The following is a 6000-nucleotide window of genomic DNA, read 5'->3' on the forward strand; positions in this document are numbered from 1 at the left end:
TTATGACCCGGGTTAAAGTGCAATCGCAGCACTATGGACCAGAGGAGGCTACCTGGGAAGATGAACAAGTTATGAAGGAGACCTTTCCGAACTTATTTTCAGAGGAAAAACATCGGGACAATGTTTCATCTTAGCGGGGGGAGATGTGATATCCCCAGCCAATGTAAATATTTAATTTACTACAAATTAAAAAAACTGATTATTATTGTAAGTTATAAAACTATTTTGAATTAAATTATGTAGAAATGAAATAGCAGTTACATGTAAATATTGTTTTCACATGTTAGAGTAGTTAGGCTGACAGTTATCTATCCCTAACTAATTTCTTGAAGATTTATTCAAGAAATATAAAGAGGATAGGGGTCTCTTAAATCAGGAGGAAAAAAAAAAGAAAGCAAGAGAAAAGAAAAGAAGAAATCCTCCACTAAGATGTCAAGAATATTTCTGTAGCTAAGTCTGGTTCAGACCAGATAGCTGAAAAAGTGAGATAGTGGTTTCTAAAAAAAGAAAGGCAGCTCCTGTACCCAGGAACAGCACGGGGGGAGAGTAGCTGGTACGACAGTCTCAAGGTTGGGAGGAAAAGTAGCAAGCAGATCAAGGTCTAGTTACAGACTAAAACTGGAATCTAGCGCAACCCAAATAAGTGAAATCTCATATTATATAAGTATATGTCTGATATATGACAATGCCTGATTGTTTGCTAACAGTTGTTCTAGAAATATAATGGGTAAATTCTGTGTATTTCTGTGTAGAACAATCCTTATACAATTTTATGTACTTAAGTTAAAAAGAAGAACGAAACATAGTTTGGGTAGGGAATAGAAGAATTACTTGGACCAAGAAAGGAACAACATTAACATGTCGTTAAAGTCCTTAGGTCTTACAGAAGTTTAGATATGTCGACAATTTGTCAACAGAACAAAACCTGAAAACTAGATATGCCGAGAATTTCCACAAATTATGAAGGAACTAGTATGCCCTCAAATACTATAACACAAAAGAAAAAACCTTGATTTTGGAAGGAACAAAGAAAGAAGATTATGATCGAAACATCTCATTGACACTCGAACCAAGTCAAGGAAGGAAATTTAGGAACTCAAAATTTTTGAAATAACAATATTATATACAGCAAACAGAATGAAATGAAGTAAAATTTATGACCTGCAACAAGTAAATATAACCTTTATTATCTCATGCATTGACCAGACTCATAACTTTGCGGAAATGCAAGTTAAAATGGTAGATTTATCATCATAATTATAGCTTCGACCTTAAAAGTATAAATTCGACTTTAATAACTAGAAAATAGATGAACTGTATTTCTGCCAACCATACATTACACATAAGAGGTAAATGTAGTAAATACATTAAGATGTCAAATGAGAACTGTAATGTCAGCCACATAACATGAAAGAGGAGTCCTTGTAACAGAGTCAAAAACCAATATTAAACCATTAACCAGGGACAAGGGAAACAGAGCTAGGCCAAGGTTTTGGCCGCCAATAAGAGCTAATACAAAACTTAATTACAAACTCAAGTCGCCCTTAAAACTAGCAAACTCTTAACATTAGAGAAGTTCGAGCTATGAAAACATACAAAGATAGATGTCCGCAGGCAGAATTAATAGTTCGGTTACACAAGATTCATTTCCTTATAACCCAAAACCCCAAATTAAAAACCCTTAAAAATCTTTGTGGGCTAACTCAAATACCCAGTGGATGGGTTGGAACAACCGTCGCCACACCTAGCCAACCGAACAGGGAATTTTAGCTCTGGAACCTCGCCCAAAATGCAATCAACGGTGAAACATTCCATATCTCCTAGTCAGAGCAACACAAGATTAATCATTGTTCTTGTAAACAAAGAAGGGTAAACATACGAATAGAATAAATCAATTGTATTAAGATTATTACCTGGAATGATGCGATAAGTGGAAACCCTCCTTGCAACAGGGAGTTAATCCAGAACATGTATGCGTCTATCAAAGGTAACCATTGTTGTTTTAGAAAGTACATCATGACAAGGGTGAACTGAAATGGAGGCAAACACCCTCAAACGAGATTGATAGATCTGAAGCTACATGTGCATAGGAGAACCACTCTACATAGCGTGAAATGTCTAATCCTGAAAGGAAGAACTCCGAAGGCGACGACACAACACCGAAGGCATAGAACCATGAGACTCTCCACCACTGTCTGATCTGCCTCGACAAGTGTAGATCGTGGATGAGGAGCTGCTTCCAAGGTCGATGGCACAAATGTACAACAGTCGAAGACTCTAGAGGAGTAATACCTCCATACCTAGGGTCGATGCATTAGCCATAGAGTTAATGCAACCTTAAATAATGACGGATGGCATATTAATGCTTGGTTCAGTGATTGATGGAATTTAAATATCATAACTTAAGTTACAATTTGGATATCCATCAATATAACTAGACATTGTCCGAATGTTTGTAAACAGAACCTAGTGACTTAGCTGGAAACGTATCCCAAAGTCCGATCATGGTAAATATTATGTTCTCCAAGATTTTATATATATGACTCGATTGGGTAGTACACCACAGTTCATACCATATTAAATGTAAAAATTATAGATTTCGTAAGATTTACAGTACCATATTAAATATTATGAAATGTAAAAAAATATAGCATTGGTAGCTTTGTAGTACTAATGTAAATATATACTTTATTGGTGTAAAAAATCACTTTATTATCATTTTTTTATTATTATGAATATTTCTGACATGTGGGTGTGTGAGAGTGGACTAGCAATAAACTCGTGTGATTAATCCGGAAAAGAAATCTCAATAACAAAATAACAAAATGGATCACGGAAGCTTGAAATCAAAGATTATAAAACATTTGTCTATATCACGAAATCAAAATATTTATTGTAAAATAAGATACAAATACATCAAAAGCTATTACATTCTCTTGTCTTAATACAATTCTCTAAGATAAAATATGTAATTTTAATTCTTTATTGTTTTTAACTTTAATTTAATTATTTTTAAAATAAACAACAAAAACTAACTATTATGTGACACTTGTTATCATATATTAGTAAACTAACACTAACCATAATAAAAAAAATAAAATTATTTCAAACTAATTCCATCATTAACCATATTTAAAAAAAATAAAAATAAATTTATATAATTATATAATTAAAATATATAAAGAAGAAATAAAACGTTAATATCTCACAAATTTTCAAATAAAATTTGAATAAATACAATAAAATTGTGATATATGTAAATTAATAACGTGAACATAGTACAAAAGCCAACTCCTCCATTATTGGTCTCCCTAGTTGGCCACTTTCACATTCGGTACATCTTGGAATTTTTTTTAAACAATAAGCTCATGATCTTATTTTGTTTAAGTTATAAATAAAATAAAATTATGTTACATGTAAATTAATAACACGAACATAGTCCAAGAGCTAACTTCCCCATTGTTGGTCTCTCTAGTTGGGTACTTTCACATTCGATACATCTTGGAAAATGATTAATCTGGGTAAAGAAATTTCAAAATGCTTTATATTTTTTCAAAAATTCAAAATGCTTTTTATATTTATATATATATATATTTCATAAATGTTAAAAAACGTTAATTACACTATGTTTGAAAATACTTCAATTAACATTTTTAAAAAACAAATTATTTAACAAATAAGTGATATATATATATATATATATATATAATTTCCATGAAATCAATCCCATTATCATTGTAAAATACTAATATTAATAATTTTATCATGCAATAATGTTGGGATTATTAATTAGTAAGTGTAAAAATTAAATGACATATTAGTTGTGTAATACAATAATTGGGATATATATATATATATATATATATATATATATATATATATATATATATATATATATATATATATATATATATATATATATATATTTAATATATTAAAATTTAAAAAAGAGTTGATTTTAATGCGATTTTTTGAAGTGTTAGGTGGATTTTCTCGCTGGAATGGTTGAGGTGAAATATTGATTTTTGTTATTTAAACTAGTATTTTGACTACATATATGGATTCCGCACCTTGGAAAATCCTAGGGTACTTTGATTGTGCAGAGTTTACCCATCAAGTTTGTGATTTCAATAAATTCCTATGGGATTTTAGAGAAATCAAATCAAAAAAATAAATAAAGTTTTCAAAAATCGCATTAAAGACAACTCGTTTATATGTATGATTGTAATTTTTTATTTTTAAATTAATTTTATTTAAAATTATAATACAATTTAGAAACAAAAATTATTAACATTATATATTAATGGAGTAGTCTAACTTATGGACAAAATAACATTTTTCAAGGGAATTCACCAAACTCTGGCAATACACTTTCAAGATTTTTTGTTGTTTAAAATATATTTTTGAATGTATAAATGGATTTAGCACCCTTAAAAAACCTCGGGGCACTCGAATTATGTGGATTAAACAATTTAAACTCAAGTTTTTAAAATTCTCTGTAACAACCTCTGAGGTAAATGTGCATATAAAAAAACATAATAGGAATAGAAATACAATAAACATTTTAGCCATTAAAATCCATATATACATCAGTACATTTGCACATGAAAATCAAGGGGATGAATTTTCTTTCATTAATAAATGCAATAAACCAACCAGAGATGGGACTACCACGTTCCACCCAACCATAGATTGGCTGAGCCAAGTCTCTCTTCATCCAATCACCCCCGTGCCATATTCCAATCATGAATGTGGGATCTCATAGTTAAACATCAATCAAAACTCATACAGCGCTTCCAGGGGCCACCCACCTCAACCCATTAAGCAATGATTCCACCTCACGGTCAGACATCACCAAAAACAATCATCAAACTAGTCTCCATCCAAGCCTTCCAGGGCTTCCAGAGCATTTGTCCAACCAAGGCTTCCAGAACTAGTAACTCAACCCACAGCTTATACAGAGATTCCAGAACGTTTGTCAAACCAAGGCTTCCAGGACCAGTAACTCAACCCGCCAAGGGCTTCCATAACGTTTTTCCAACCAGGGCTTCTAGGACTAGTAACTCAACCCAAGCTGTTACAGGGCTTCCAAAGCATTTGTTCAACCAAGGCATCGAGAGGGTTTGTTCAACCAGGGCTTCTAGGACTAATAACTCAACCCAAGCTAAGGAAACATGAGAACCAACAAAAGCAAAGCAATGATAGTAAACCCACAATCACCATGGCTATCTAGGAAATGGCAAGGCTAGGCAATCCACTGTCAATCTCGGCCATCCTCCATGCTAATGATAGATCATAACCAAGAAACCACATGCATGTGCCATGCATACCAAAACTAGTGAAGAAATCATACATGCAACTCGATACCTACAAGAAAATCTGATGTAGCTGCTGATGTCGATGCCTTCTTGCACTTTCCTACTCTTCCTTTGTCTTCTTGCTCCAAGAATCCAAGTATGCCACACCCTCCAAGGGTGTTCCAAGAAAACTCTAAGTCTCCAAAAGTATGAGAGAGAGAGAGAATAATGAGAGAGCTCCAAAGCTAAACTGACCAAGTCTTGCCCACTGATCCTCATAAGCCTTTTTATTAATGAGGCCTCTATTTTCTTCATTTTCCATTATTTTCCTTGAATTTCCTCCTCACATGAAAAATGTGACCTTTCACCTCATTTTTCTCCTAATTTCCACTATTTTCCTTCATTTTCCTCCTCACATGCAACATTTTACCTTTCACCTTCCTTTTCTCCTAATTTCCATTATTTTCATAAATAAATGTGCCAAAATACCTTTTTGCCTCTTTAATGCCTTAGCCATTGCCTTTGCCAATTTCCTTAGCCATAAACAACCAAATGAACACCCCCTAGGATGTCTTGCCCACCATTCAGCTTGGACTACATGTCCCAATCATCCGTGGTTATTGTTTTCAACATTTATTATGTGGAATTTTCACCAGGGCTGTTACAGAACCCTCCCCCTTGTGGGAACACCATCCTCGGTGTT

The sequence above is a fragment of the Pinus tabuliformis genome, chromosome J, assembly GCF_031772625.1.
Source record: "Pinus tabuliformis cultivar Carrire ecotype Pingquan chromosome J, CPIR1, whole genome shotgun sequence".
Classification (NCBI taxonomy): domain Eukaryota; kingdom Viridiplantae; phylum Streptophyta; class Pinopsida; order Pinales; family Pinaceae; genus Pinus; species Pinus tabuliformis.